We start from the raw sequence: 10,164 nt of genomic DNA, 5'->3' as shown, positions 1-10,164 counted from the left end.
AGATGTCAAGACTGCAAGACATCAAATCAATTTGCACTAAGTATGGTCTTGCAATTGATGATCCAATTGTTCAGAGAAGAAAGTGTAATAAAAGAAGCAAAAAGGACCAGAGGAAGCCTACAGAAAATTCAAAGGTTCGTGCTTACAAAACAAAAAAACACAAGAAAGGATCTTATAGATATGTCCCTAAAACTCATTATTATGAGCCAAAATATATCCATCATAAGCACAAAAACAGGGTGGAATATTATGTTGGTTATGTGGCCAAAATGGACATATAGAAAATAATTGTCCTAAAGGTAAAGACTCTAAGATGAACAGAGGAAAGAAATCACAAGAAGCTGCCTCATGAAGATCCCAGAGAGAGACAAGAAGACATCCTGGAATCACCTTCAAAGAAGAAGTGCATTTAATGAAAAATGATTGTTGAAGCACTTTAGAAACAACAAGCACTGCTTCCTATAATTTTGATTCCGACATTGAACATGTCAATATACAGTAATGTGAATGTACAAAATCTAACGATTGCAATTATTTAGAGTCAGAATCAATCCTCAATTCAAAAGAAGAGACCAAACTCAAGTCAAATAAAGAAAAAGAAAAAAATTGTATGGCACACACCATTGAAGACAATGATTCAAAGGTTTTGTCTAGCATCAAAATGTTGGTTGAAGGAGAAATGAAAGAAAAGCTACTAGAATATTTTCTACAAACAATGCACAAAGAGCAAGGTAGCAGTAGTTCAAATAATGATCATGCTAAAGACCTATTTGTAGATGCTTCCTATGAAAATAACACCAGATATTTTCAAAGAAACAAGGATCATACCAAGCCAAGGTCCTTAACCTTGCGAGAAGTTAGCACAGAAATATACCATCTCAAAAAAGAAGTTGCTGGCCTGAAAACACAGATCTCTCAGATAGAAAACAAGAAGGAGCCTATTAAGAATGATAATGTAGAGATCTATGAAGATAAATCCTATTTTGGAATGGGATTTGGAGAAATGAAAAGAATGACAATCCAATATTAGCAACATCATGTGTTTTTTACCATTGATACCCAAGGAGAAAAGTTCACTTTGAGAATCTTGATTGATTCAGGCATGGATATCAATGTTATTAACAAAAATATTGTGCTAGAAAAATACTGGAAGGTGGCTCCTTGACAAGTAATTGGAATTGGAACTTAGACTTTCATAATTTCCACAATGGTACAAACAATGTAGGAAGTAGAACTGTCAGAGAAAAATATTGAAGAATTGAAAGACTTTAAGTCTTCAATCAAAATCAAAGAACAACTCCAACTTCCTAGAATTATACAAAAATATGCAGAACTAAGAAAGCAATTGGAAACTGAGTGTTGTTCAAAAAACTCAAAGGTTTTCTGGCACAAAAAGCAACACACAGTATAATTTCCTTTCAAAGATAAATATGAAGGAAAACCTTGTAAGAGTAGGGAAATTACCATGAACATAGACTATAGAAATCTCTACCAAAAAGAAATCTTTGGTCTTCTGCAAAAAGGACTCATCAGAGAATCCAGCAGCCCGTGGAATTGTTATGGATTTTATGTAAATAAGCATTCAGAATATATCAGGGGAGTGCCCAGACTTGTTATAAATTATAAACCTCTAAACTCTATTTTAGTAGATGATACCTATGTTATTCCACATAAAGGAAGCTTAATTGGAAAAATTGCGGGAGCCAAAGTATTCTCAAAATTCAACATGAAGTCTGGTTTTTGGCAAGTTGTTATCAAAGAAGAAGATAGATTCAAAAACACTTTAAAGATTCCAACAGAGCACTATGGATGGAATGTAATGCTTTTGGCCTAAAGCATGCTCCATCTAAGTTCTAGAAGGTAATGGATCAATTTTTTAAGCCCTACTTTGAATGGCTAATTGTGTATATAGATGGCATGTTAATTTTATCCAATGGGTGTATATAGATGACATGCTAATTTTCTCCAATACCATAGATGAACATTTCAGACATATCCACACTTTTTCTCAAGCTGTAAAAAGAAGTGGTTTAGTTTTAAGCAAAAAAAGATGGAATTTTTCTAGACCAAAATCAAATTTCTGGGACATACGATAGAAGATGGCCATATAACTTCGTAGAAGCATGCTCTAGAATTTGCTAATAAGTTTCCAGATATAATCACAGTCAAAACACAACTAAAAAGGTTCCTTGGTTTCTTGAATTATGTTAGTAATTTTTATAAAGGGTGTGTAGTGAACTACAAGATTCTTAACCAAAGATTGAAAAAAGAGGCTTCACCATGGATAGATGATCACACAAAAGTTGTCTAGAAAATCAAATGCAAAGTCCATACATTTCCCATCCTCTATCTTCTAGATGAATATCTCCCCAAAATTTTTGAAAGTGATGCTAGCAACCTTGGATGGGGAGGAATACTAAAGCAAGTCAAAGAAGGGACCGAGCAAATTGTACAATTTTCCTCAGGTACATGGAAACCAGCAGAGAAAAACTACTCCACTATCGAAAAAGAGGTAAAATTTTCCTAGAACTATATAGACAAGTTTGATATACACCTTGTACATAAACATTTTTTGCTTAGAACTAATGCTTTAGCCTTGAAAAAGGTTCTAACTAAAGAAATAAAAAAGCCCAGAGAAGCCAAGTTTGCTAGATGGCAGAAACTATTTGCTAACTTTGATTTTGAAGCTGAGCATATCAAAGGAGAGAAAAATTTCTTCCCTAACTTCCTATGTAGAGAATATCTAGAACAGAATGACCATTTGATGGTTATAGTAACTGACTGGAATCCAAACACTCATCAAGAATAAGTACGAAATATTTTAGATGACACTCCTTGGCCAATATACACAGAAAAATGGAAGCCAACCTGGCAACTCAGAAACACCAAGGTCATGGATGCCAACTTGAAGCCCCACACAGACTTACAACATCTCGTGCCCAAAAGGAAGATCTATCCAAAATCCAGCAAGTGGATTCATGACATGATCTACATAAGATCAATATTAGCATCTAATCTTGGAGAAGAAGCTTTATATGAAAGCTTCAAAGATATGTGTGTAATTTGGAACAAAGGAAGTGCTAGGACAAAGGTCTATCATAAAAATTACACTATAAACAGGACACGAGACCCAAACCATTTCTCAAAATACATGTAGCCACAGAAAGATCCATAAATATTGTTTCCAGATGCCATCTACAATTTCAAAGGCTACATTAATCTACGGTGGGATTTTCCAAGATGAGAAAACAGAAACCCACTACACCGTTTTAAAATTTGGGCCAACATTTGTAAACCAACTTTTATGGCGACCAGAATGGCTGAAAACTTGGTGGATGTGGTTTGGAGTCAACAAGACTACTATGGATCCCAAATATTTTGAAAATTATACTCAAACAGATTGCATGACATGTGCTCAAAATTCTCATGATTGTTTCCATTATCTTTGTAAAACCATAATAGGCCTAAATTCATACTCAGATGACTGGATATTGAAGACATTTATGAGTGGACACTTCCAGTGGATTGTGTTAACCAAAGTCAAGTATTCGATTATTTTGGGCAAACCAATGATTGTTAAAGGAATTTAGTCAAAGGCTTGGGAAACTTGTGGAGCATATGATCATCCAACACTTGGAAGATTCCTTGGTACAAATGCACTAGGGACATGATTAAATATTCATGGGTTCATGTGGGCTCCTGATATAAAGCATCCATAGTGTACAATAAAGTCTTGTCTCTTGACTATGACATAGACCAGGTTTTTTCTTTAGATTCCTGACAAAAATCTCCCATAAATGTATAAAGAAATTATAGTTTTTTGGGATTCCCTTAAATCTCCACTTTTTATAGATGTCCTGTACTATTATGAGACTCGGAGTGTAGTATACCTAGGGGTATAATATGGGTTACAAAGGGAGGTATCCAAGGGAATAATGTAATAATGGGAGGGGCCATAGTAATAAATAAGGTGGTTAACCCGTATCATGTAAGGGACCACAAGTAGTTAGCAATAATGTAATAAGCCCATGGTATTAGATAGATTGTATTGAGGGAGCCATGGTAATGACCCATAGTATTATATGTATGAGGCCTATATAGAGGCTAGAGACTCCCCATGAAGAGATGTCAAGGATTATTGTATGAACAGGCAAATGGCTTGTGGAGTGTTCTCCTTCTTTAAGGAGTGAATGTATGGTGTTGCCCTAACTTAAGGGTTTGATCAATAATAAAGAAGCATTTCATATTATTTCTGGGTTTATTTCTATTATCTTATATTTACAGGTCAGATTTATAACAAGTGGTATCAGAGCACTTTCTTGGGAAAGTGGAGAATATGTTTGTTATTTTTGCAGGAATTTTTTGGGGCGGTGAGTTTGCAGATCAGATCTGTACGTTTTGGTGAAAAATCTACAAAATCTAATTGCAGTTCTGGATTTTTTGTGAAAAAATACCCAAGTTGAGAAGAAAAAAATCGATTGAATCGGAGTCCGGATGAGGAAGATATCGCTGGTTTAAAAATCAGTTGGGTTCTAGACATTTTTCGAGGCGGCAAGTTTGTGGAGAAGATCTGTATGTTCTAGTGCAAAATTTGCAGAATCTAATTGTAGATCTGGATTGTTTGTGAAAAAGTACACAAGTTCAAAAAAAAAAAATCAGTCGAATCGGAGTCCGGATGAGGGAGATATTCCTAATTTAAAATCAGCTCTTTTTTTAGAAATTTTTTGTGATGGCGGGACAGTTGCAGTGCAGAAGATGCAAAATGTTTGTTCCATTTCCGAAAACAAGTCATAATAGGGATTTTGAGCAATATTGATGGGATTCTGGCCATTTCAAATTTTCGCCAAGTAAGCAATTTGTTTTACAAACCCTCTTCATGGCTTATAACAATAAGTTTTTTAAAGGACAAGATGATTGGACTTCTATTGAAAATTTTATGGCACATCATAAGTTGGACCATCCAAGGTGTTGGAAGGACAAAATAGGGTATTATTTGAGAAATGACATCACTATATGGTGGCAATCACTTGACAGTGAGTTTCTGAAGTTATGTAGCGCTGATGTAATAGAAGAACTACTTTTGGACGAATGATCTCATACTAGAAAGGAGAAAACCACAAAACCTAGCAAATATTTTATTTGTACAGGAAAGAAGGAAACCAAGAAACCTAAAGAGTTATTTTCTGATAGTATCTCCTCATTGCAGGTTCATGGATTGATTCAAAAGGAGAAGATCGTCGTGTCTATAAATCCTAGTTGCAAGCAAAATCTTATAAGTGTTAATTTGGAAAAAAGATTGCAAGTTCTAGCAAAACACATTGAAACCGCACAGATTGATAATGAGGATGTGCAAGTTTATAAAGATTTGAAGATTTCTATGGACAAGTATGTATTACATTCTAATTTTTATGCTTCAGTTATCGTTAATGTGGATGTTGTTTTGGGATACCTTTGGATGGAATTAGTGGGTACTATCAATATTAATGTGCAGAAGAAATTCCTGAAGCTTTGGTATAAAAAGAAGAAAATTACATTACAGGATATTTCCATCAATAAGCAAGTAGACTCCACGGAGGCTGAAGCAGAAGATGTTCCAGGGACTGACATATCAGATGATGAACCACTAATGGTCGACACCCAAACACAAATGTCAAACCAGGTACCAGAAAAACAAGTAGAGTCTAAGGAGGCTAAAGTGGAAAATGTTACATCAAATGAGGATTCAATGGTTGAAGTAATATTAGAAGATAAGAAACAACAGTTGGAACCACATGTACCAGATACCAATCAGGGACTAGCAAATCACCACCCACATCACCCAACAAGAAAAAAACCAACAAGATGGCAACAAATTAACTACAAGGATAATAACCCCCACATGGCATATAGAGAGGGGCAATGATCCACTTACTATACATCAACACAGAAGAGCTACGAGGATCAACTTCCATCTGAAGTGAGCGAGGCCCCAGCTAGATCGAGAGTTCACCTTTCTCTTGGATGGCTAGATGCATGTGCATGGTACGAGTGGATTTTGGATATGTGAACACTCTGTTTGATCTACTTGCATCACGGAACAAGATCTGTTTAGAGTTGATTTTGGAAGCCTACACATCAAGGCCTATAAACCTTGGTGAGAACCTTAAGTGGCTAAACTCTATAGGTAAAGTCTTTAAATTTTTATATCTTCTTCGAAGATAGAGTCTGTGTTGGGCCAAGAAGCCTCCAAATCTCATCTGCATAAATTTCTACTTAACATATGATATAATTGGTAAATGCCCCAACAATCAATCTCTGTATTGAAAAAAATTTGAAAATTTTCAAAATTGTAACCATCTTCTAAAATCAATAAAAAGAAATATTTCCACATTTGATATACCCATATGTTTCATAACTTTGAGTAATAATTTTTCTTTATAAGTATTGAGTTGTTTCTGAGTAAAAATCTTCATATTCTGTGAGAGGAGAGGTTTGCCGAGTGTCTAGGGACGTTCGCTCACTGAGGCAAGGAGGCTGTTGAAGAGCATTAATACATGATGACACAGAGGTTCGTGTACAGGTTTGTGTATCATGATAGAAGAAAGGAGATTTTGAATCAGTAAGCTTCGAGAACTCTAAGGAGGAAGGAGGAAGCCCTGACGAATAAAAAGTTTAGAAATCATGAAATTAAGTTAAAGTTCAGCAATCATTGAAATTAAATGGAGGCACAGTTATATGCTTACTAGGATTTATGTGTAATTATTTTTAAAGGTGGGGACACACTGTAGCGATCATGAGATTAAATGGAGGAATAGATGAAAACATTCCAGGAAGTAAGTACAATTTACGTTTCACAATAGTGAAAGTAATCGAAAAATAGATGAAATCTTAATATACTTTTTATGTAATTTACTTTTAAAGATGAATATAAAGTTTAACAAAACTAAATGCAAGAATTGTTTGAAGCATACCATGTTTTATCTCTACATTTTAGTGACGTGTACAAATGGTGGCACCATACCTTGGTTTCAATTACTTGATTTGCTAATCATAGTGTATTCAAAATCCATCCAAAAAATTAATCCTTCTAAGCTTACTTGATAAATATTTTATGATTAATGAACATCCTTAAATACTTTTGATTTGTGATATTTTATATGGCTATGTTACCTTATTATGTTTTCAGTTATTTTTTGATTTGGACTATTTATCTTGTGTTATGTTGGTAATGTTGTTATCTCTCTAAATACGATGGCAGATATGTCTCACTCTCTTACTACTTGGTCTGCTGGTAGATCTATGCAAGCTATTTGTACATTTCATACATATTGAACAAATGCACTGGTACATAATATAAACCAACGTTTTTTTCATCTAAAAAAAATAAAACATACTTTATGATTAATCAATTTCATACATCAATTTTCAAGAATTTTCAATCCAATACTTCTTTACTACAAAATCAGAGTTTTCATTGATAGTAGAAGATCAATAGTAGTCATATTCAAAGCTATACATTGCGCCCTTCTTATCCACTTAGCAATACTATGTATCCTTTCAATGGTACCTCGAAGCAATGATTGGTTCATCACTCATAAACTTGTGGCCATTCAAAGATATCTACTCAAGGGAAACCCCATGATTTAAAGTCACACTATAGCCACCATTGACTGCTTCTAAATCAATGATTGAGATTTGTTTTTGGTAATTTGCTGTAACTTTGATTGTTCAATTGGAATTTCAAATACCCAATAAATCTATGACATTTCCAGAATTTCAAAAAATTGTCTTCAATTGGATAGTGCTTCCTTTAACTACCTAGAGATCCCATTTCACAACCAATCTACACTTACATATCGGGGTTAATGCTTTTCTCAAGATACAATCAATTTTTTTTGCAAGTTCACTTATATAATAGAGTATTTCTCTTTCCACATGTAGTTCAGATTTTGATAGATCTCTCACAAAACATACACATAAATTAAATTTTCAAATGACAAAGATTCAATTCCAAATTGAAAAAAAAAAAACAAAAAAAAAATAACTATCATTTGCACCACATGTTGCAAAGGTAACGCCATAAGGCAGTAGCATAGGAAAGAGTAATATAGAAGAAAAAAAATGTGATATGTTATGCAATTTAATTGAATATTTAAAATATAAATATGAATTAATTTCTTGCTATAGATAATTTCATAGGAAATTTTCTAGGAACGACCAAATTGTAATTAATACAAAGTTTTCATTAGCATGTCCCAAAGCTAATGCACTATTATACATAAAGCATGTTTTGGATTTACCTAGAATCTATAGTTGTTTAAAAAAAATATGGTCGTGTGTTCTTATCAGTACTTAGATTCATATACAAAGGCTCTATATAATTTAGATCCATGTGTTACTGTTTAGTTCCACATAAATAACCCTTTTCTTTCTTAAAGATTTCTAAGTTCTTAATTTATGAAAAGAGAAGCTAAAGATTGGAGGCAACTGTAAAGATTAACCAAGGCCAGACCAAAAATATAAAACCACAGGACATGATAAAAAAGTTGCCCACCTCACTTGAAATTTCACCTATGTTTTAAATTGTACGTTCATATTTGACTGCAATTTAGAATTACAAAGTTATTTGTGTAGTAAATGTGCAGTCAATGGGGTTGTAGGAGAGAGTGTTGTGAAGTGAAATGTTTTCTACTTCAATTTTTCTTTAACGGATAGGAATGGTGATGCGCTTGGGACTATTTTTGGGAAGCTATTGGCCCAAATAAATAACATATACTCAGAATATATTTGCAACATTGTTGGATTGTACTCCTCAGATTCATAGTGCTTCTTCTTCCCTTGTTTATGTTTACAACTCCTATTGTCAGGATACTGGGACAGTCTTAGGATGTCTCTCAATTATCAAGGAGAGTAGCATTGTGGTGCATTCCTCTTCACTTTTCATTTCCATTCTATTTTGGCCTTCTGAGATATTTACTTGCACACTTCTAATTTCCATTCTTTTCCATTATGAGATATTTACTTGCATGCAGAAAGAATAGTACCATATCATGGTCAACTGCGGTTGGAACAATGGTATTTATTCTATTAAATTGGATCTTTATCTTGAAGCAGAATATGGGCCTCAATGGGGCACTTGTCTCACTAGACATTGGGTGGTGGATACCTGCTAATTCCTGTATATTACCTGTGGAGGGTGTCCACTCACATGGACTTGATTTTCAAGGGAAACATTTTGTGAAATTTGGCCATTTCTAAAACTATCTGTTGCATCTGGTGTCATGATATGGTAAGTGATTTTGACATTTATGACTTATTTATGTTTTCAAAAAGAAAAAATGCACTTGCTTTAATTAAATAAAAAAAATGTCATTCTGTGGATTCTCTTCTATTTCATTTTTTCACTACCAACCATTCATTAGATCTAACATTTTCCATTCTAGGATCCTATCTTTGTTCTAGATCCTTTGTCTTTTTTTCAAGAGGAAAAAACACACCATCTTATATTAAAAAACAGAGGATGGTTACAAAGAATGAATTTAGATTAGATTGGAAAGATCCTGTGGCAAAGATATTTCCTAAGGAAGCTAGCAAAAACTCCCAAAAACTAACTGCTATGGCAGAAAGTAAAAAAGAGATAGATTATAGATCCAAAACAATAGAGATATTGTGTCAAATTAAAACCAACTCCACATCCAAACTTCGAACAAGAAGGAACAAAGTTTATAGGAAATATGAGGCAAAGAGAAAAAGCAATAGACAGCCCCATCAAACCAAAAGCGTTGGGGGCCATCCCCTCTCTATCTTTCTCTTATATAAAATACTTCTCAATTTTACTATATGCCTTCTATCTCTACAGAAGGGTTTCATGAGTCTTAGATACTTCAAAAAAAAACAAAATCATCACTTAGCTAACATAACATTTCTATCCTTCATATCTTAATAGTCCCTGAATGAAGGAATGAACCATTTTCAAAAACTAAAAATTTGATCATTTTTGGATTCTGCATCCCTCCTTTGATAGTCTGTTTGCCACATAGTTTTTTTCTCTATAGATATGTGTGAAGGATAGCCTCTTAAAAGTACTAATCAACAATCTTATCTTCTTCATCCAATTCTTCAACACTGAAGACTCCAATAAAGATGTCATGTCATGAGACATCATGACATCATGAGACCATTCCA

The sequence above is a fragment of the Pinus tabuliformis genome, chromosome 5_2 (genome assembly GCF_031772625.1).
Source record: "Pinus tabuliformis cultivar Carrire ecotype Pingquan chromosome 5_2, CPIR1, whole genome shotgun sequence".
Lineage (NCBI taxonomy): Eukaryota > Viridiplantae > Streptophyta > Pinopsida > Pinales > Pinaceae > Pinus > Pinus tabuliformis.
The sequence above is the reverse complement of the archived record's forward strand: the minus strand, read 5'-3'. Positions refer to the sequence as shown.